Source organism: Pelodiscus sinensis, chromosome 14 (genome assembly GCF_049634645.1).
Source record: "Pelodiscus sinensis isolate JC-2024 chromosome 14, ASM4963464v1, whole genome shotgun sequence".
In the NCBI taxonomy this organism is placed as follows: Eukaryota; Metazoa; Chordata; order Testudines; family Trionychidae; genus Pelodiscus; species Pelodiscus sinensis.
This window is the reverse complement of record NC_134724.1, coordinates 43,396,219-43,420,061: the sequence shown is the minus strand read 5'-3', so window position 1 is coordinate 43,420,061 and position 23,843 is coordinate 43,396,219. Positions and strand designations below refer to the sequence as shown.

At 40.2% G+C, this 23,843-nt stretch overlaps 1 protein-coding gene across 7 annotated transcripts in view; it reads right to left on the bottom strand.

The window, feature by feature from the left end:
* Positions 1-23,843, bottom strand: part of OTUD7A (OTU deubiquitinase 7A) — a 229,788-nt gene that overhangs the window by 170,041 nt on the left and 35,904 nt on the right. The gene's annotated exons all lie outside the window — the stretch shown is intronic.

The following is a 23,843-nucleotide window of genomic DNA, read 5'->3' as shown; positions in this document are numbered from 1 at the left end:
GAAAATGTTTTGGGAGAAAGCTTTAAATTGTATTTTCACAGAGATAAGAACACAGTATAACTAGTCACACTTCTGTTTAACTTTAGAGGGAATATTTTCACTGCATCCCATTTATTGAAAAGAAAATGGGATTTTATTAACTTTTTTACTTGAGCTGTCTGACTGTTGACTATTATATGAAAAGCTCACTTTGCAAAACTACTTTCATTAAATGCTTAAATTCCAGAGGGGAAAAAATGATGCAGAATTTTCAAACAAGAAGAATCAAGACATGTAATCCTCTTTTCCTTTGTACCACTAATTACAAGATGTTCCTACACATCTTAAAAAAATCTCCTGTTGCAGCTGGAAAAGTAGAAATTAAAACACTCCAACAAATAATTAAATATTATCAGTAAACTCAGATGCCAACTTTTAATGGCTATTTTGAAAACAACTAATGTGAAACTGAACATTGCATTACTGGGTTTTGCTACTGTTACTATTAACTCTTTATCCAAGTATCAAAGATGTGTGATACTATACAGCTGAAGGGAAAACACTTCATTCTGTGTGGCTCTTTATATTCTCTTCTCTCAAATCATCACCATTACAGGTAAATTATATTAAAGTACTGTTCTTGTAGACAATGGAGAATTGACAAATGAATCAATGCATATGTTAAAATAATTTTAATTCGCTTAGTAGATGATATTTGAAAAACTCACTTTCTAAAACCTCAAGTCCTTATTCATATACAACCTGATCACACAAACAATTAAATAGCGGATTATCTAGATCCATTTCAGTCTAGCTTCAGGCTTGGTTTTGGAACAAAAACCGCCTTAGTCGCCCTGGTAGACGACCTATGCCAGGAGACAGACAAGGGGAGTGTGTCCCTATTGATTCTCTTGGACCTCTCAGCGGCTTTCAATACCATCAACCATGGTAGCCTTCTGGAGCACATGGAGGAGATGGGTACAAGAGGCACTGTTCTGAGATGGTTCTGGTCTTACCTGTCTGGACACTTTCAGAAGGCGGAGCAAGGGGGCTGCTGCTCCATCCCATAGTAACTGTGCTACGGGGTCCCACAAGGTTCAGTTTTGTCCCCTGTGCTGTTTAACATCTACATGAAACCGCTGGGAGAGGTAGTAAGGAGATTCAGAGCAGCGGTGCCCAATCGCCAGTCTGCGGGCCGGTGCCCGTCCACCAACCACTGGCTGCAAGGCCACAGTGCCTGTTGGAGTTCAAGCCAGCTGTTCGTGGCAGCCTTGGTGGCTGAGTCAGTGGCAGGAGCCGCCTCTCCCCCCCTGCCCCCTCCACCCCACATGCTGCGGGGGGGGGCGCAAAGGAGGAGGGAGCGTGCGTGCCACCAATGGCCACTCCCCCCGCCTGTGCAGCTGCTTTTGCCATCAGCGGCGCTGGGGCTGAGGTGACGGCAGGAGGAAGCGGAGCAGGAGGTGCCTCCCTAGAGCTCTTCCCCCACCTGCATGGCTACTTTTGCAGGCAGCAGCGCTGAGGTGGCAGCAGGAGTAGCTTCCCTCCTCCCCCTCAGTAATGGCAGCCAGCTGTGGCTCATGCTCCCACCTCTACCTATGGGGGTGGAAGAAGCAGTTGGGGAGGGCGGGGGTGCAAAGGAGGAGGGCCACGGTCACGCTCCATAGCAGGGGCAGCCTCGCTCGGGGGAGTGTGGGGGTGGGGTGGGGGCAAAGGAGTTTTAACTGAGGGCATGGTGGGGTCACAGGGCAAGAGATGTTGGCATGGACTGTGGGGATGGGGGTCAAAGGGTGTCAGGCAGTGGAGAGCAAGGGGATGTTACCGAATGGCCAAAAGTTTGTGAATGGGTTTGCCAGTCCACAGCATAAAAAAGGTTGGGAGCCACTGATTTAGAGGTCGGTGTCACAGAACTCTGTTTCTCTGTGACACTGGATGCCAGTCAATAGACTGGATGAGGTCAAATAAGCTGAAGTTGTATCCAGATAAAACCGAGGTCCTGTGGATCAGGAAGCCACCTGTGCACATAAGCCATTCTTCTGTGTTTTTATCCGGAAGAACGGCTCTTGCGCAAGAGGAGTTTTTTGTGCAAAAAGGAGCCATGTAGTCAGCTCCTTTTTGCACAAAAGCCTCTTGTGCAAAAATGGAGCCTCATTAATTATGCAAACAAGCCACGGCGATATTCCATGCTTAGCCTCATTTGCATATGTTTTTCCACAAGACAGGGGCAGTGTAAACATAGCCCTTCTGAGATGGAAATACTAAGGAAATGTCAGAAGAAAGTGTCTCAAGCTGAATACATATTGTCTTATTATAATAATTCCAGTTCACCTACGGTAATTTAGCTTTATCTAGCAGAGGAAAAAATACATTTTTTCTCAACAGCACCAACCAAATTATAGCATTAGGGAGGTAGCAGTGTTAGTCTGTATCTGCAAAAACAATGAGGAGTCCTGTGGCACCAATTGTACTATAGCATATAGCATATAGCCATATACATACAATGCCAGACATTTTACTTTTTCATAGTAAAAGAACTGCAGTGTTTTATTAATTTTTTAAAAAGCCTTGTTTTGAATTTTTATGTAACTGCAAAAAGTTCAGATATTGACAGAAGACTGCAACATGAAGAGAGAGATTTTTCCTGGAGGTTTTTTAGCTGCTAGAACAATTAACAGAGGACATTTGCATATGTCCATGTGCTCACACAGTGTCTGCATATGCATGCATGAGTACACACACACTTTAAGGAAGATATTTTTTGCTACAGAACTGCACACATCAGCAGAGGAAGGGAAATTAGTGTACTGATGCTGTCTGAACTCAGGTGACACTATGTTAAAGGCACATAAAACAAAAACAATGGAAATTATTCTTTGACCTCGTTCCGACTTTGCAAACTATAGTTTGACTTGACTTGACAGCAAAAGTTTGGCTCCAGTTTCATTGCGAGGCATCATTCCAGTACTTGATCAGTTTCCCCACATACCGTTCCATCTTCAAAAATAATAAACGAGCAGTTTAAAATGACCACATTGCATGATGCTAAAATACCCTCTATACAAAAACCCCAACCAAAGCAGCACCCCACCACTGACAAAGAGTACCCGACCATACGACAAAGCTCCCGATCATGAGCATGAAGGGATCTTTCAGGGTTAGCACAGGACATGAAGATGGATTACCAGCATCATGGAGCCATCTCTGAAAATTCCTGGCATAAATCAAGGTCTCCTATTGATTTTACAGTCCCCCCAGAGACAAAGCTGCACTGAAATAGCACTTTGCTAAATGAAGCACATGGCCATGCTCCTGCTAATGTAACAACATCCACCTGGCACTATCTGAGATTTCTCTGGGAACACTGGGAACCTTCTGTTGTTTTAAAGGGTCACAGAACCTTTGTTCCCACTTGACCAACAGCTTATAACTGAATATTTCAGACAAAAAAAAAAAAAGGAGGTTTACAAGCTCAGCATTCTATGACAGAATGTACATTCAGCTGTCTGCATGTAACCAGCCCCTCTGCGCATCTTCCTGGTACCTTTTCGGAGATGGCAGGGTGAGTGGGACAAGGGATGAACAGACTCAGAAGCAGAGATTTTGAAACACACTGAAGCCTCTGCTTAGCTGGCTGATCAGCTGTGTATCGTGAAATGCTAGCAGAGCAATCTGACCTCTGTAGAAGAGAGGACATTAAGGAAGAGAAACACGACCGGGGAAATTTTCAGTATGAGTTGGAGGGGGCCAGGAAATGAATATTTTTCAACATACAGCACAATACTTTCAAAATAACCTTTCCACGAAACAGAAAAATATATAATCTAAGTGTAATCTAAGGTTTTTTCTTGAAAAATAATTACTCAATCTGCTAGGTATCTGCAGAACCCTCTCCCAAAAAAATTTAAATGATTTTTCCTGTTTTGCTGAGATACTTTTAAGTGGAAAATGTGATGATTAGACGATGATATGTCACTCAGCTACAACCTACTCACACCTATTAGTCACTACAGCTGCTTTAATATTCAGTCAGTTCAGCTTCCTTTTATATTCATTACATTCAGACAGTCTCAAAATGTCCCTTATCACATAGGACAGATTCTGCCCTCACTGGTCCACACTGATTTGTCCCCTTATTGTTTTATTGTAAACTAGGATTGAATATGAAAGAGAAGGGGAAATCTATTTCCTTATCTGGATTTCTGCATTTGGGTGTTTTTGCTGGTCCATTCTTCTGTTCCACAGACTAAGGGGGTGTGGGATAATGTTACGTGTCACATCTTAAAAATGACTGTGCTCTATGCAAAATAGAAAAACTTTTCCCTGTGGTTGTGTCCAGACTCAGGGGGTTTTTCGAAAAAAGTAGCCTTTTTTCGAAAAAACTTCACCTGCGTCTAGACTGCAGCCGCATTCTTTCGAAATTAAATCGAAAGAATGCGGCTTTTCTTTCGACAGTGGTAAACCTAATTCCACGAGGAAGAACGCCTTCTTTCGAAAGTGTTCTTTCAAAAGAAGGCGTTCTTGAAAGCAAACAGGCTTTTTAGAAAGAGAGCATCCAGACTCACTGGGTGCTTTCTTTCAAAAAAGCGGCTTGCTTTTTCGAAATTCCGCGTGCAGTCTAGACACGCTCTTTCGAAAGTATCTTTCGAAAGAGCCTCTTTCGAAAGAGGCTTGCAGTCTAGACATAGCCTGTCTGCTTTCAACAAGTAGATTTAAGACATAAAAGGGATTTTGTCCATCTGTCCCTGTAGTTCCAACCCTGAATATAACTTGGATGATCAACTTCTTTAGAGCTAACCATCTTAATACCTTGAGAAAACAACCTGGTCCCACTGTTATCTGATATCGGTTTGCAAAAAAGCATGCTTCATTGCCCCCCAGGCTCCTGAGCAGGTAGATGTAGATCTTCCTAATTCAGATGGCAGAATTAAAAGTTGATGTAGACCCAGAGACAAGTTCTCAGGTTGTGTATGCAGGATCACATGTATTTAAACTTAAACCATTCACTGATCTGGGTGAACCACACATCATAGCTACTGCCAGTGCCATTCCCCTGTGGATATTCAGCAGGCTACAATGGCCTCAGATACAATTTCATATATTTATTTTTAAAGTGGATGGGAATTTAACCTACCCCTCCTCACCACATCACCCTACTGAGACACACGGCCTGGATGCCAGACTCCTTGTCTTCCCAACTGCATGTAGAACTGAGAGGAGGAGAGCCTTAAAGCGGCACCAAATATAGACGTTCACCCTTCCCTATACTATGCCAGTGCCTAGGCAGCCCTCCAACTATCTCAGTTCAACCTTTGCTCAACTGCAGTCCACACAGATGAACCTTGACCCACTGCACAGCTTTGCTCTATGAACCCAGGAATAAGACTTCCAGGTTGCCAAGAGGCAAGTGAAAGGCCCACAAATCTTCCTGCAATTCTGCCTACCCTGAAAAAAATCCCTTCCATGTCGCAGCAGGATGACTGGCCATGCCCAGTCAGTACAGATTCATCTTTGTTTTATTAGACATCTCTAGCTATGGTTACGCATAAAACCAGGGTTGCTGGAGCCACCCGCCAAACCTTGACTCTTCTCTGAGTTACAATGAAACCGTTAGGGTTGCCAGATGGTTTAACCAAAAATATCGAACATCCCCCCCTCCCCTCCCAAAAAAAGACACCGGGGAAAAAATTATGTTGGAAAAAAAAAAAAAAGAGGGGGAGCCCAGTTGTTGAGAAAAAAAAAAAAAAAGGACCCTGAGAATTAAGCAAAAAACCAAAACACCAAACAAACAAAAAATAACAGGCTTTTTGGTCCTAACAGGCTGCCATCTGCCATTGTCTTCTTGTTCCAGGCCAGACAGCTCCCCTGTGGAACCTGATAAACACCCGGGCTTTTCACCTCCTGGCCTGGAAAAAAAAAATCAGAAAAATACCGGACATTTTAGGTGTCCAGTATTTTCTGAATTTTTTTAACGGACAGGAGGCGAAAATACCAGACTGTCAGGGTCAATACCGGACACCTGGCAACCCTAGAAACCGTAGGCAGGTTAGAGTTAATGTGCAAGACAGGAAAGTTACCATGATAGTGCCAGGGAATAGAATGGAGACATTTCTGCAAGAATCTCACTGTTCTTGAGAGCTTGGTATCATTCCACTGACAACCATGGTAACTACGTATAGCCTGTACTATTAACTCAGTTTAAACTCAGCCATGCAGTTAGGAATGCTGGTACAGGTGCTGTGAAAAGAACACTTTTTCCTGGATTTCAGTACACTGGTAGCAAAATGGCATACAGGAGATCCCTCACTAAGTATCACTGAGGACATCATATTTGCTTCAATAGGGGAATCTGCTTCAGGAAAGACTTTGGGTGGGATTCGTTCAAATTTTCACATAATTTGCACACAGCAGGAGGTTCAGTACAAGAAGAATTACATTCTGTTCACTGCAGTGCAAGTAAATAATGTGGAATTTTCATTGGTCCAGTCTACGAATGGTTTCACAGTAGCAAAATAAAGTATGTGTGTGTAAACACTAACACAGTCGAGGAACTGATCCTTTCTGCTCCGAGTTACCAATTGCACTATAACCAAGTGTCCAAATGTGGCAGCTCATCACAGCTAGATAGTAAAGGACATGCTACTCACCCTGCTCCATGTGTATATCCTATGCATTCAATCATGTACTGATGGAAACAAATGGCAAAACTAGCACTGACTCCAGTGATGCAGAATCTGGTCAGCTACCTTGCAGTACTAAGAATATCAGAAAATTCATAGTTTTGCAAATTTTTTTGTCAAAATGAGCTTATCTTAATTGATGTCAGCTTTTCTAACAAGGATCAGTTTTCTGGCAGCCCAAAGAGGGGAGCAAAGCCAATTATTTTACCATCAACTGTTGTTATAAGTCTTGCATCCCTTGGGCCTCTTTTCCTTCCCTATGCCCACAATGACGTCAGACAACTTCTTTGCCTGTCAGGGAAGGGGATTGACAATTCCCTCACCTTCCAGTGGGTACGAAGGCACATTCTTCCCACTGGCTCTGCCTTCTTCAATGTTAAAAGTCAGTCTGCATTTTAGTGGGCTACCTGGCAACCGTTATCCCCAAACTAACAGTGTATGCAAGGTGATACTGTATGTAAAAACAAAGGCTTCTTTGGCATACAATGTGGGAGGTGGGATGGAGGAAACACACAAAAATCAAACAGACTGACACTGAAAAGCGTGGCTAGCTAGACTGTAACCTCACCCCTCAGAACAGACACAATTGCAACATATTTAACTAGGTTCACTCTTCCTTTTATGCACCCTTTTAAGGTCCTTCTCGTTTGCATAGATTCACATCTAGATATTTCAAAACACATTTCTAAGGGAGGAGCCCTTTAAGTTGTACATCTATACTTTTTACATAAAAAACCGATTCAACAGCCCAGAAGATTTAAGTTCAACAATTTCCATGGGTCTCTTCTCCCTTTAGTATGTCTGACATGCAGCTTCCATGAAGCAGTTGCTAGCAGAAGTGTAACGTATTTCCCTGAATCCTGGCGACAAACAGCTAAGAGGAGTCAAAAGGAATAAATATATATAAATCCAACATATCATAATAGCAAATACAATTCAATACAGTGTGGCATGGTAGCAACCAGTCACAAGTGCAATACTACACTGAGGCATGTGTTATAAAGTGTTTTAGCAAGTATACCCTCCAGTGTTCTGCAGTGTGTTGATCTTGAAACAGTCACTTTCCTTCTCTGGGTCTCCTCTTTTCCCTCTGTAAATTGGGGATATTGAGGCTAACTTCTTTTGCAAAGCAATGGAGATCTAATAACTATGATGGCTAGGTACAGAGTCGAGATCTCATTCAAGAATTATTGTAAAAAATACATACCTGATGAACAGTATTTGTACGTTTTTCTTTTACAAAATTTCAACTCATTGTCTTCATATAACCTGGTTTTGGAATTTCCTCTCCCATGAAGTCTTTGTGTTGAGGCCTCTTACCATAAGCACAGCACTTATTACAATAATGCCCACATTTTGCTTGAGGACTAGTTGTAGCCATTTTGGGATCTAATGTATAGTTATATTTTGCAATACAGCTAGATAGTATGTTTCACAGCCCTCATTTGCATCTCACGGCAGCCATCTACTATCAGTTTTGATTCAGATTCTATTTTTCTAAGGGGGAAATCTTTATTTTTCATACAAGTTGAGCCATGGCATGATTATCATATCAACACGTTAAAGCAACTTCAGTTGAATGGTAACTGAATCTATAAAAAACAGTATATTTATTCAAGGAAGTTTTGTAAAACTATGGCTGGTTGACAAATACTTACCTCCTTAGTTCAGCTCCTTAGTGTATTTGTATACACACAGTATACTCTGTTAATAGGTTTCCCATTAGAAGCCTTCTCCAATATGCACTACATATAAATCTGGCATAATGGTGCATAAGGAAATAGTAAGGGGCTAATACGAACAGCTTATTTAAAAACCATGCTATTTCCTTTCCCTTTCTACCCTGTCCCAAGTCACTAGAGACAATTAATAAAGAAAAAATATAGCCATACATTTAATTCTATCTATCCTCGCAACCCATTCCCACTACAGTTGCATTAAATCACTTCAACATGCAAAATCTAAACAAGACCACCATGGAAAATATTATAATACAAATGCCCAGGAAAAGACTGCAAAATGAAACAATATATAAAAATTCCCCACCAAATGCTACATATTGGCTTATTTCATACATTCATCTGGCAAAAGAGACATTTTCACTATGGATACATTAAAATAAAATGTGTAAAACGAGAAAAAAGAAACAAAATACAGGACTATGTAGCACTTTAAAGACTAAAGTCTTTAAAGTGCTACATAGTCCTGTATTTTGTTTCAGCTACACCAGACTAACACGGCTACATTTCTATCACTAAGAAAAAAGAATAATCCCATAGAGCAGATTATTATTAACATGCCTAAAATACAACACTCTCTGTTAATCTCTAAAGATAGGCAGCATTGTTGCAGCTCTGTATGTCCCTGGATAAGAGACACAGACAAGGGCTGAGGTAATAATCTTTGGTTGGACCAAATTCAGTGGATGAGAGAGACAAACTGCGTTGCTCAAAAGTATGTCTCTCACCAACAGAAGTACGTCCAATAAAATATATTACCTTACCCACCATGACTCTCTGATCTGTGAAAGTGACATTTGTTTTTAAAATGCCTCAGATACTAACAAACAAAAACAATAAAACAAGCACAAGACTGCTGTCCTTTATTGCAGAGGTGTAAATGACCAATTGTTCAGGTTTTTACTGGGTTGACCAGTGAGAGACATGGGGGGAGAGATGGTATGAAAATGAATTGAAACAAGACAATTTAAAATATCCAAAATAAATAATTCTTTAAAATGCTTAGAAAACAAGCTATTAATTAAAAAATAGACTGATATTTGAAAAGATTTCATGTGATACACAGTGATAGTCATCTCTGCATGTCGCCCTTTGTTTAGCAGCATAATCTCAATTCCATAAAACAGTGTTTGAGCCATACAACACCTATTAAGCATACAGAGAGCTACTCCACTAAAGCCCAGAGAATTTACTTGAGAATATTTTTCTGACACACAAGATATGGTTGCAGAAACCAAATATCTTTCATTTAACTTAATCCATTCATCTCCAGTGGTTTATGTGAAGGTCCTCAATATCATGAACAGGGAACTAGATCGTACAGTCATTGTACATGTTATAGAAACTAACATACCAATAAAAGAAAATGCAGCTTTATTAAGGAACTATTTTCTGTGTAAAAACACAACACTGTCAAATTATTTTATTTTATTAATTGATATTGCAAATTAAAAGAGAACTCGGAAAAGCTCTGGAGGTGCAAATCCAGATCACGTTTATTAGTTTATTAATCATGAAAAAGTGGCATGCTGTATTTCAGATACATAAAGCAGTAATGAATAAAGTAGCAACATAATTTTCTAAGAATTATTCCCCACAATGCAACTGGACTTTAACTATTCTCCTCTAATGTAGGTACTACTAGGGTTGCCAGGTGTTCAGTTTTTGCCCGAACTGTCCGTTATTCGGGTCCCCCATCTGCTAAATAAAACAGAAAATACCAGACATGTGAAATGTCTGGTATTTCCTGTTTCCTTTTAGATGGAAGCCCGGCGGGGACAATTTTCCCCTGCCACATCTGGTGAGGGTAGAGAATGAGTCCATTTAAAGTCTTTTTTTTTTTTCCTTCAACAACTTTGGTCTCCCCTTTCCCTCCCCCCCCCCCCCCCCCCCCCGCCCCCCACAGAATTTTTTCCCGGCGTTTTTTTGGGGGTGGGGGAGGAAAAGGGGGAGGGTGTTCAGTAATTTTTTGTTAAACCATCTGGCAACCCTAGGTATTACAAGTATGTGGCAGTGGAATGCCACAAGAGGAGACTAGAATGAATTAAAACAAATAGAAAAAAGTGTTTCCTTCTCATTGTGTACCATAAATTGTCAGTGCACTGCATAGACTGTGTAAGGATAGAGCATTAAAAAATAAGTTTACAAAATATACAATAGCTTGGGGCACTGCAGGTTTTCCTTCTATACTGTGAACATTTTGCATCCTCCTTTCTCTCAAACAGCAGAAGGAAAAAGAGTGTTATTAACATACGGAAACAGAAAATGGGGAGAGCGCAGAACAAAAGATTTTTACTCACATTAAGCAATTTCTCTATGATTAGTCCCATTGTTAATAGGACAAGTGACATGAATCAATGTATTTAAAGACAGTGCCAGAGCCAGAAACACTTTACTGCATGAACAGGATCATTCTTATTGTCAGTTGTACTCAACATCTATTGCCTGGACATGAAAGTTTCAGAACTATTGCCAGATGAATGGACTGTACACAAAAGTAACTATTAAAGCATGAGAATGTTACAGTGCAGTTACTTACGTAACATACATTACACAGATATGGATTTTAAATACTGCATTCATATGCTGTGTAGGTTACTTGGCAAAGAAATAACATGAGAATAATTTGTAACAAAGTCAGCGTAGTGAGCTACAGCTAAGTAAGCTCATTGGATACCCTGTGGAAGGGAAGACCACACAGTATGAAATTATTTTCTTCAGCATTTTTAAAATCTAATTTAAGTATTGTGTCTTCTGTATATTAGAAAAAGTCTGGGCCACCAGCAGAGATCTGTTAGGTCTGTAGCCTATCCAAGATACAGTACAAGGGCATATACATTTGCTTCCTTAAGGGTAGGTATGTAAATCTGTCTTGTTGATAGATTAGATTTCAGTTTGTTTTGGTTTTCATCTTGTTTATGCCTTCTTTCTGAAATGCAGAAAGCCTGAGTGTACTGGATTACGAGAAATTTATAAAGACTTGAATTGCAGATGGTGGAAAAATACTGTATCACCTTATCAACATCAATATTAACATAACCTAATACAAGACAACAAAATTATATTTATGATGACCATGTGCAATCATATAAGACCCTGGGGTAAAATATATCCTAGATTATCTGGCTTGATTTAATTAACCCTACCATTCTTTTGTTATACACCAAGATTTAATGAAAATGAATTAAACTTTGTAGGCTATTCTTGGACTCCACATATTTCCAGGAGACAGACAAACATCAGCCTATATTATTTTGTCAAGCCCATCAAAATAAAAGATTCTTTCCCAGACAAGTGGGAAGTGAATACTCCTCATTTTCACCTCACAGTCTGCGCTGAAAATCACAGCAGAAACAACTGTATTTTGGCAAACTTATTACACACAGACAGAAAAAGGATCTAGAGGACAGACTGCCTAACAGTCAACAGAAAGTCTGCCATCCCACAGTTGTAAAAGCTGCTCTAGTCATGCAATACAGAGTATCTGCCTACAATCCCCAACAGAGCAAGAATAGTAAATGAGAAGGCCAGTAGTGGACAGCATTTAAAAGAACGAAGAAATCCAGGTGTCGGCAATCAACATACATTGGAGCCAACTACTGAAAGTCAATTAAGCACAGGTCTGGACACTAAATGGTACAACTTTCCACAGCTAGAATTTAAGCTATAATTTTGCCAAACCTATTCTATCAAATAGCACAAAACGACGACAATGATTTATTTAAACAAATACTGTATATAATCATAGTGCCTAGCAAAAGGAGGCCTTGATCCCAAATACAAATAATTTATATGATTGAAATAACAAAAGAAAAGGGAATTTCCTTGTTCCCCAGAAGAGGAGGTATTGATACAGAAAATAGAAAATGATTATCTATTGGTTGCTCCTCCCCTCCCCTGTACCTTACAGCCTTTAACCTACAAAAGGTGTAACCCACAGAAGCTATCCCAACTATCACTATAATACAACCTGCCTCTAGTCTCCCAAAGACTTCTATGGGAGTCTGAATTCTTCTCAGTAGTAATTATTTCAATTTGGGACACATTTTAAGGGTAAGACTACATTTAATAAGGCTTTTAAATGAAATTAAAAGGCCTTTACACTCTGTACAAAATAATAAACCAATTAATTCTTGTGTAAGCCCCAGGGCTATTTTAACAGATCAACAGTGCAAGATTTAAGAAAATGACAAACATTCTGAGCAAAAGACTAGCAAAAATGTATTTACAGGAGGATTGTCTTGCTTTATTGATTGCAAATGCTGCTAAAGGCAGATAAGTATTTGAGAATGGAAAATGAGAAAAAGAGGAATCCAGAATGTGAACAGAGATAGCAAGATGCTTGTCAAGAATGCACTGCAGGCATTTCCCCAGAAAATAAACCCTTAGATCCACATGCAGTGTTAGCAAAGAGGAGGTACAGTTCACCCAATGTACTATAGAAAAAGCATTGGAAAAAAAAACCCTCAAACCAAGCGCTACTCATCATTAATTTACATAATGCCAGTCTTACCTAATGTTTCACAAATTGTTTACGGAGGCATCACAAATTTCGGCACCTTGGATTAAGAATCATCCAGCAATACTAGAGAGGGCAAGCAACATTACACAAAAGCATAAAGCGAGGATCATCCAGGCTTAAAGTGAGGAGAGGGACACAGGACTTATGGGAACCTTCCAAAAAAAACTGGAAAAAGAAACCTAGGGATAGCAGCAGCTCATATGGTCTTGCACAGGAACAGAAAGAGCAAGCGACTGAGAAGGCTGGCTTGTCCACGGGCCCAACTGCCTTCCTTGGAGATGGAGCGTAACCAGTTGGACATGACCCTCCCCCCTCCTCTCCACTGGTGTCTAGCTGACTGGACATATTCCTCTGCTTTCCCCTTGACCTTACCTCATAGAATCATAGAATAATAGGACTGAAAGGGACCTCAAGAGGTCATCGAGTCCAGCCCCCCGCCCTCAAGGCAGGACCAAGCTCCACCTACACCATCCCTGACAGATGTCTATCTAACCTGTTCTTAAATATCTCCAGAGAGGGAGATTCCACCACCTCCCTTGGCAATTTATTCCTCACTTAGTTACAATTGATGTTAAGCTCTATATCGTGTCTTTAGTATGTTAATCCATAGTATTTACATTAGGTCTCGTGAGCTGTAATTTAAATGCTAACAACATACTTCTCATGAATATTCTTGTGTAATCTATGTAAGAGATACATATTACGAGTTATGGATATTAATCGAAATGATGAGTAAAATCTGTTATCAGGCAAATCTGTTGTGGTGGTGAATTTTTTTTTCCAAAGACAAAGGGTATGTCTACACTACCACCCTAGTTCGAACTAGGGTGGTTCATGTAGGCAACTGGAGTTGCAAATGAAGCCCGGGATTTGAATTTTCTGGGCTTCATTTGCATATTGCTGGGCGCCGCCATTTTTAAATGTCCGCTAGTTCGGACTCCGTGCCCGCAGCTACACACGGCACGAACTAGGTAGTTCGGATTAGGCTTCCTATTCCGAACTACCGGTACACTTCGTTCCACGGAGTCTGAACTAGCGGACATTTAAAAATGGCGGCGCCCGGCAATATGCAAATGAAGCCCGGGAAATTCAAATCCCGGGCTTCATTTGCAACTCCGGTTGCCTACATTAACCACGCTAGTTCGAACTAGGGTGGTAGTGTAGACATACCCAAAGGGACTGATACTCCCAGGCAGATATCAAAATTGATTGGCAAACACCTGTCAAGTGGATATCCTTGGGCAACAAAGTGGGGACAAGAACAAATCTATCTGCATATTAACAATCAATAATATGGAACCCCTTTCACCATGAGACTCCATGTTTCCTTCAACGTTGAAATGAACATCATCTAAGGGAACCCCCAGAAAATGCATTTCAAAGGGTTACTACACCAGAAAGTGAAGGCTTAACACACCCCAGACTTTCACCTAAGACAACAAAGGATCCGGCCTTTAGAGTTGGGGGGGGGGGGGGTGAGATCCTGACTAGATAATTTGGTCAGTCCTGTAGCTAGGAATATGCGATTAGCCTTTTACCCTAAGCCAAATCTAGATTTAAAGTTTAGATATTAGAAAATATTTTATCTTTATTTTTCTTGTAAACATTTCTGATTTTAATCTCTATCTCTATATTTAAAAGTGCATCTGTCTGTGAGTCTGTTCAAAAATTTCTAAATGGTAAGAGCTAGGGCCACCAAATTTCATATGCAGCTTCCTCTTACCCAAACTTAAAGCAAGATGAGGGTTTAGTTGTGCCAGGAAAATAGAAAGTGCTGGGAATGGGACTGTTTTCCAGAACATGGAAAGCAAGGGGGCTGCTGTTTGGAGGGACGCAATATTGAAGAGTAATCGCTAGGGGCAGTGAGTACAGGGGAGAGCTGTACTGCAGAGTGACCACTAGGGACAGCCCCACCACCAAGAGTGGTGAGCAGGAGCTGCAGTGAATCATCTGTCCTGACACTAGACTGGGTAAGTAGCTCCTCTGCCTCAAACCCCACCTCCCGCATGGCCTGTGACAACAATGCTGGATGGGGGAGGAGGGGAGAAGACCCCTGCTGACCGGGGGAGAAGGAGGCGGAGGAAGAGAGAAGGCCTCTGCCAACTAAGGCAGGGGAGAGGGAAAGCACCAGAGGATGGGCCTCCCACACTCCAACCCTCACCCTTGCATGCCCATAGCCTCCTGTCCTGCTCTCACCACATCCCAAAGGCCCCACCCTGACTCCTGCATCCCTTCCCTCCACTGCTAGCCCCTCCCCTGAAGGACCAGGCAATGCCAGGTAATTCTTCTCGTACTTTATACTTACGTAATTTTAATTTTTAATCTAAACTAATCTAGTGTTGTGTTTAAACTGAACTGTTTGGTAACTATAGTTAAAGTAGCAAAATCTTTTGAATATTGACTGTCTTCAAGGGCAATGGACCTATAATATCTTAACTGTCCAGGCTAGTGAGGACTGAAAAATGCTGGACAGTGCAAAACACACATTCTGGGGAAATTCAGGACTGGGAGCGCACAAGACAGGAAAGCATTTTCAGTCCCATTGCAGTGCCATCAAAGGGGGAAATGCAATTTGACAAAGGACTCTGAGTGGTATTACAAAACTGCATGCTCCATGTGCTTGTATGTCTTTGATACCACATAACTAGGGTATTTATAAAACACTGGACTTGCTTACAATTCAGCCTTTCCTAGTGAATAATGTTGCACTAGATAGGTCTGAAGAACAGAAGACTGACATACTGTACATAGAGAGAATACAGTGTAACAGACCTCCCAGGCACTGCAGACAGTTTTCAATATCAAATTGATTTCACTAGAAAAGAAATGAACGATCCTCCTACATCAGCAGAGAGGCATAATAAGAAGTGCTCTAATTTTACCTCCAGCAGTTCTGCTTGGGAACAGAACATACTATTCAAGCTGGGGAAGACTCAGGAAAATACAGTTGCACTTATGTACTGCATGAGATCTATTTAGAGAGAAATTGCTAATTCAAAAGCCCAGTAGGCCAAATGCATCATTGGTGTAATTCCATGGAAATCAGGTAAGTTACAGTAGAGTGAATATGACCCACTATTTTCAGCTATCTGGAGCAGTCTAGTTTAAAAACAGTGAAAAAACTAGATCTGATATTCACTGTTCAGTACGGATTTTCATTAACTTTAACCAGAGCAGCTGTTTGCCTGAAATGGAATCTCAGGTTTCCACAAACTATTCTGGAAAGCAGATATGGCCACTTTGCTCCATGGTGAAAACAAATTGAGGTTTAAAATGTACATGGAGTGATCATTTGAGAATTACTACTATCTACAAACAGCATAGATCACTAGACTTCTGACTCCAGGTATTTGCTCCTGAGTTGACAGATACAAACACATAATGATGGAGGTATTCAGAGTCTCAGAAAGGAAGAAAACTTTACTCCAAGAAAGCTAATTGTAAATTATTATAAACTATTGCTCCTCTAAGCTAGTGCATATACACACACACACACCTCAGTGACCATGAATAATCATTTGCAGGATCAGGGTCTACGTGTGTAACTATTAGGAGGATAGGTTTTCAGATGGAATTGCTTCAAATATAAGAGAAACAATAGGGATAAAAATGGAAGAACTAGGGAACGTGCGTCAAGCACCCTTAAAATGTTGAAATGTTGCAAAGATACATTATGTGGACAAGGTTGTCTGAAAAGCAGGAGGAGCACCCTCTAGACAGTTGCACTTTGAGTACTGAAAAATGGGATAAGCTGAAGACTTTTATCACAATTAGGGCATGTCTACAGTAAGAAATTATTTTGAAATAAGTTATTTTTAGATAGTAACTCCCAAAATAACTATTTTGGAATAGTGCATCCACACTACAGGAAATCATTGAAATTAGTCCGAGGCAGGCTCCCTTAATGTGGATGCGCTACCTCAACTTAGAGCTCCAGGAAGCACTGCAGAGTAATTACTCTGAATGACTCTGGGGAGCAGTTATTTTGAAATAGCAGCAGTGAAGCGCCCACACTACCGTTATTTCAAAATTAATTATTTCAAAATAAGTGTTATTCTTTGTGGAAAACAGGAGTTATTTCAAAATAACCACTCATTAACCAAGACTGGGTAGTGTGGACACACTGCTTGTTATTTTGAAATAAGGGAAATTATTTCAAAAAACAACTCCTTAGTGTACACCAGGGCTTAGAGATGTTCACCATGCAGTAAATTAAGCAAAGTAAGTTACTTTGAACAAATTAAGCGGAAACATACAGAGTAGAATATCCTTTGACTCTAATTTCCTTCCTTTGTGGGTTTAAACAAATGTAAACAAATTTAAAAATATATCCTATAAAACCACAATAAAAGGAAATTAAGTCAGGGAATTGGGGGAGGGTTGTTGTTTGTTTATTATAACCCTCTAGAGAATCTAATCTCAAAGGAAGTGCTTTAGTCAGGTGGATACATTAAAATGTATGCAGTTGGATTAACTTAACTCTAGCAAATATCTGATTATCACTAATATTCACATGAACCACATTTCAAGAGGATTCTTCCTCTGTGATCAGCTAAGCTGAAGCCTTGGTCTATTTTTTAAAAGTAGATTGCAACATGCATAATATATTATCCACATTTTTAATACTAATTTCCAAAAGAGACTTTAAATCTCCTGCTGGAACCGAATATTGGTTTAAAGACCTGTTACATATCCAGTGAGAAAGAGATCTAAAGAACTCTCAGTAAGTCTCATTTATTTTTATTAGTAATTCCCAAAGCTATTTTGTGGAGAAGAAAACCATAGCCCTCCAGTGTATGTTGGCTCATAATTTACTGGATCACTTCCTGGGTACTGTGCCAGCAGACAGAGGGTGGAAGTGTAATACTCATAAATGGACATGTCAATTACATGATTGGAGCCTTTTATATGGTACTATCACTCACATCCTCCCAGAAGCACATGAACTCTGATGTAAACCAGGTAACGTTTAGTGTCATGTACTGTACTTTTATATTATTCATACAATCTGAAGTAGAGCAAAGTGGTCTTGACCTGATGGCTTCTTAAACCATAAGACACCATCAGCTGTATTGTAAAAGTAAGGTGAAGACTGTCAAGTAAGAGAATATGTGCTTATTCCACAACACACAAAACTTGCAGAAAAAAATGTGCATCAAAAATATGCCTTCAAAATATATCCACAAATGCACATAAAGACCCAAGACCTGTAATGATCTCGCAGCTGCTATCACATGAAGCTAAGTGAACGATCAAAACCCACTGTAACATTTTATGAATTTCTACTTTAAGCTCCACTTCCTGTGCAAACACATGAATATCTTTACTTATGTGATTTTACTTATGACTACTTGCCCCCAAGCTGGTTATACACCATCTTCTCATGTGTTTTGCCATTAAATACAAAAATTGCCATATTTTTGTAATCACTGTAAAAGAGCAAAATGGTCTTGTGTTGCTAATGCTTATTACGCTGAAATAAGGTGAAGTTGTAACAGTTGTAAAAAAAGATATTTTGTATTTTTCCATCCCTGCTTTCTTAATTTTCTTGTCAAACTGATGACGTGACATAGTCTTGATTGTGACAAGAATCTCTCTAGTTAATATATTTAATTATCTAGATTTTGTATAGGAAAGAGCTGAAGTTTTATGAAAGTTATTTGTAATGATTTTAAGTGTAAAGAATGGGGGGGGGGGAGGGGTTTAAAGCCAGAGTTTCTGCAGTGTCGAAGAGTTATTTCAAACTTATCCCCATTTATTAAAACCACCTTTAATTAAAAATCAGCCTCAATTTCAAGTATCATTCATAGAGGTAATTCCATAAATGTGTGTATTTTGAAGTCAGATTAGACCATTATGATAATCTAGTCTAACCTCCATAACCAGAACCTACTGAGGCTATGTCTACACTACAGCCTTCTTGTGCAAGAAGCTTTTTGCAGAAGAGATCTTCCACAAAAACTTCTTGCGCAAGAGACTGCATGGATGCTCTCTCCCAAGAAAGCTCAATTGCCAATAATAATGGCCACCAGGGCACCTGTGCTTGTTTTGATAGGCTGTTTTTGTGCGAAAAGCCCCTACTGCCCGTCCACGCACACCTCTTTGCGCAATAACTCTTGCGCAAAAAGGAGTTATTCCTCGTAGAAAGAGGAATACCGACACCGCAAACCCCCTCTGTTCTGTTGATTCACTGTAAATTTTCTTGCACAAAAACGTGCTTGAGGTGTGGATGCTCCATGAGTTTTTGCACAAAAACACCCAGTGTTGCGCAAAAACTCTGCAGTGTAGATGTAGTAGCCTCAGTAATGACTGTATCAAGCCCACAACTTCTGTTTGAGCTACTGAATTATATTTTAGAAAGACATCCAGTCTGGACATAGATAGCAACTGATGGAGAATCCACCACATGCCTAAGAAGTTGTTCCAACGGTTAATTACCCTGACTGTTAAAAATGTATGACCTATTTCTATTCTGAATGTTTCTAGTGTCAGCTTCAAAAGCACTGTCTCTCATTGTGTTTTCTTTGAGATTAAAGAGTTGCTTAGTATTAGAATCAAAGAGGTAGCCTCTGGAATTTCCACTACATGCATCTGACCAAGTAAGTCCTTGCCCACGAAAGCTCATGCTCCAATAAATCTGTTAGTCTATAACAGGGGTCTCCAAACTACGGCCCGGGGGCCGGATGCGGCCCGCGAGGCCCTCTCATCCGGCCCGTGGAGACCTTTTTGGATTCAAAGGCAGAAGAAGTGAGATTGTTTCAAAACCCATTTGAAGCAGATGTGGCCAGTTGCCCAGATGAACTGCAGCTGGAAGTCATTGAGTTGCAAGCAAATGACCTCCTTAGGGACAAGTTCAAAATAGGACTGGTGGGTTTTTACCAGTTTTTGCCCAAGGAAGACTTTCCTAATGTCAAAACTTTTGCATCAAGGTACCTTTCAATCTTTGGAACAACATACCTGTGTGAACAAACATTTTCAAGATGAAATACGTGAAGAACAATTTGAGAACAAACTTGTCCGATGATAATCTCAGGTCACTGTTGATGTTAGGGACAACAAATCTAAAGCCAGAAATGTCTGCTATTTTGGCATCCAGGAAACAATTTCACCATTCACACTAATACAGGTGTTCATGTGTAGTGTATCAATGTGTTATTAAATAATAACTGAATAAAATAATATTAAATAATTAAAAACAACATCCATGTTTTGATTGTTTTTTATTTGGCCCTCAAGTGTGTAGTCGGCCCCCGAACTGCTGTTTGATAGTTAATGCGGCCCGCGGGCTGAAAAGTTTGGAGACCCCTGGTCTATAAGGTGCCACGGGATTCCTTGTCACTTTAGTATTAGAAATCTCTTTCCTATATAGATCATTTTGGACCACGATCCTCACATCTTAAAATTCCCTGGGATAAAGTAAATAGACTGATTAGCGGCCTGAAAATCCTAGTGAGAGACTACAGATCCATATTTCTTATAGCTCTCTTAATATTTCATATCTTCTATTCCAAACACCACTCAGAGGCTCAGACTCAAAACTATTACTAATAAAAAAGTGCTTTTAGCCTTTCGTTGTAAGGGTAATACATTTCTGGAGTCTGATCCTGCATATCTTTTTGTGATGAAGATTGTCAATAAGATTATATATAAAGATATCTAAGAGCAAACTGCTTGTATGAGTAAGGAATTGCATGAGTTTGTATGAGTAAGGGATTCTTCAGTTATCTTAGCCAATCACTGTTCCCATTGTTTTTTTTCCTTCTTGACTGCTCAAAGGGTGTCTATTGTGTGACACAGCTGAAGTCACCATTAAATGAAGATGCATGTGTTGCCTTTCTAAGGAATGGACTGATGACATTCAAGCAGGTTAGCAGGTTTTTATTTTTAAATACCCTCTGTTCATCAGCTACTGGCAACTCGATCTGATAGCAAGCCTCAGTTGCTCTCATATACTTACAGAGTAGCCTCAAGGCTGAAGTAAAAACTTTTCAATAATAGATTTGCCATCTGAATTGCAAAATATTGTTCCTGGCATCTCAAATCACATGTCATTTTGTCAACAGTCTGCATAGATCTGTATGAATTAGCATAAATACACTTCCAAAATAAACCTCCCCTGAAGAACTTTGGCGGATTGGGTAAATGTTAAAAAAATAGACAAGGAAGACTTGGAATAACCAGCAAATCTCTGAAATTAATATCTACAAAGTACAAGCTATGTAAGTAGAGTTCAAACTAGCATAAACTAAACAGGAACTTAGTAGAAAGATCAATTTATTTTGAACAATCCTTACGACCACCACATAAAACTATGGGATGTTTTTTGTCTTAGGAAAAAAGATTTTTTGAAGTGTGCTTTCATCACAGGTTGAGACAAAGAACTAGTGGGTCATGATGGAATAAAAAACTGTACTGTAATGAATATCCACAAGGGGGCAAAGTTGTGAATGGACAGGTAATCTCTATTTTCTCGTGTCATTTTCTGAGTTCTCAGTCTTTTGAAGATATTAAAATATTTAGGATTAGAATCCACTGGACAAATTCAGGAACATAGCCATTTCCAAGCCCTTCACCTTGGGTGTGAAAAACAGATCCCAAACTTACTAACTCCAAGAACAAAAGGTTTTGAATGCCTTTGTACCATGGATATTGATACATGGGAACACCGAAGATGACATGTTATCCAAGTTTTTAAAAAATAATAATAAAAAAGGGGAATCCCTGTAGGTTTTTGCGTAGCACTCATTACCATAACACGCAGGCCACTAGTTACTAGGGTCTGGAAATCGGGTGGTTTGAGATCTCCAGCTGCCGTTGGACACTCATATTGCAGCAGTAAACTAGTCAGCTTTTTATCACCTGCATCTGGCTGGGAGATTGTGACCTTTCATTTTGGAAGCAGACCCTTATTAGCCATTCTTTAATTACCACAAGATTAGACTATTTTAATACATGCCACATGGGGATACATCTTAAAAGCATTTGCAGACCGAAGCCAATGCAAAATAAAGTACAGTAGACTTCCGATAATCCGGAACCTATGGGACCTAGGTGGTGCCGGATTATTAAATATGCCGGACTATCAGGAGGTACACACTGTATACTGTATATAAAGTGTTCTTAACTCTTTTTATTGTACATACTGTATACACTCTAGTGTAATGTTTTAGTTTTTTTAAGCCTTTTTTACCCTTTTTGCTCAGTTCAGCTGCTGCCGCTGTTACCTTGCGACTCATTTTTTGCTGAAGCTCACTCACTAGGCTCTTGCCATTTTGATGCCGGACTATCAGGAGTGCCGGACCGTTGGAGTTTTACTGTAGCTTGCTTGCTAAGTGGGGTATCTCGCTGCAAACAGAACAGCAGTGATCCCTGAATTGCACGTGCTTCCCACTGGGCTCCTGGGAAAGGTTAAGTTGTTGATTATTAGGATGGTAAAGACCTACATGGTCTGGAACCAGTTTACCTGAGGGATTGCCTCTTTCCCGTGCCATAGCTGTGGTTTGCAGGGGCACGTCAGCGGGATGCCTCTCACTAGAAAAGGAGTGGACAGCTTCCAGGGCATTTTCTGTGAGGGCTCTGAGACCCTGGAATGTGCTTTTCTCTCATCCCAGAATGCCCAGATTTGAACACCCCATGGGCAAGCCACGGCTTGTTGAGACTGTTTGGAGAGGAAGGAGGGTGTGCTTCCCACAATCCTAGAGAGACAGGATGAGTTCTGCAGGTGGCTGGCTGGGTTCCCACTGAAATTATGTTAATGTCACTAGGATTTGCCTGTAGTATTATGTGAGCGTGCCTGGAGACATGGCAAGCATTTTATAACACCTTCATTCAGTACTTTTTTTGAACTCATCCAATACTATGTCTAATTTATATGGCTAGCGACTACTGCTCTGTCCACTAATTTTTCCTTTTTTGTGCACTCCTCTTTTAATACTTCTGGAGCACATCTGCCTACAATTTTGTCTTTGGAGAAAGAGTTGATCATAAGTACCTATTGATCTACCTTTTCATTGGGTTTATACATAAAGGGTTTTTTTTTTCTGTCCACTCATTCATGCCACTTTCACCTCCCTTCACTCCATTCCCCCATCAATTTTGAAGCATCAGGTAACATATTGCTCCTGACAGTAGGGTGATCAATACTAAACCTGCAAGTAACAAGAGGTCATCCTTAACCATCCCTATTCTTACCATCAACCCTCAGTCCAAGAATTAGACATCTCAATGGTATAATGGTGTAACCCTTGAACAGAAGCCCTTTTCTCTCCCCTGAGCTGCAACATGCGAACTCTGCTTTTGAATCAGCAACTCTACAAAATTGTTTACCATCCTGTAGCCATGTTACTTTATCTGTTCTGAAACATGTTTGTCTGCTTTTCTTAGGCCAAAACATATGCCACATTCAAAAGAGCTTGACCCTCATTCTATTATAAACAAACATCTTCAAGAACGTGGATTAAAAATACGCAAAAAAAAGGGAAAATAAAGCCATTGCCATGCTGAATGAAATAGTCTCCTATTAAACATATTGGCAGATTTTGTAGATGTAAGATACAGAAAGTGAAAATTGTTGAGGGACCAGTTGGCAAACCAGGAGTTAACACATTAGCCCCTAATGCCCCTCAATCTCTGTCTATCCAGCAGCTGAATTATTTCTCAGATCTTTCCAAGATCTGAAAATGCAGTGGGAACAAGAGGAGATGGAGTGGGCATGTGTATTTTTGTGTGTGCAAAAAAGTAGCACTGTGTGGAGGTCATCGAGATACTACTAAAAGATGATGTAAGCAGGGTTTGAACCACTGCTTCCAATGCAGCCAGCTGAAAGGTGTCCTAGGAGTGGTTATGTAAATCCAATACAGCCAGTGCTATAGGCCTGATGGATGGTCAATTGTTAGAATGGTATTTTGCCTGTAGTAACTAATTTGGCTG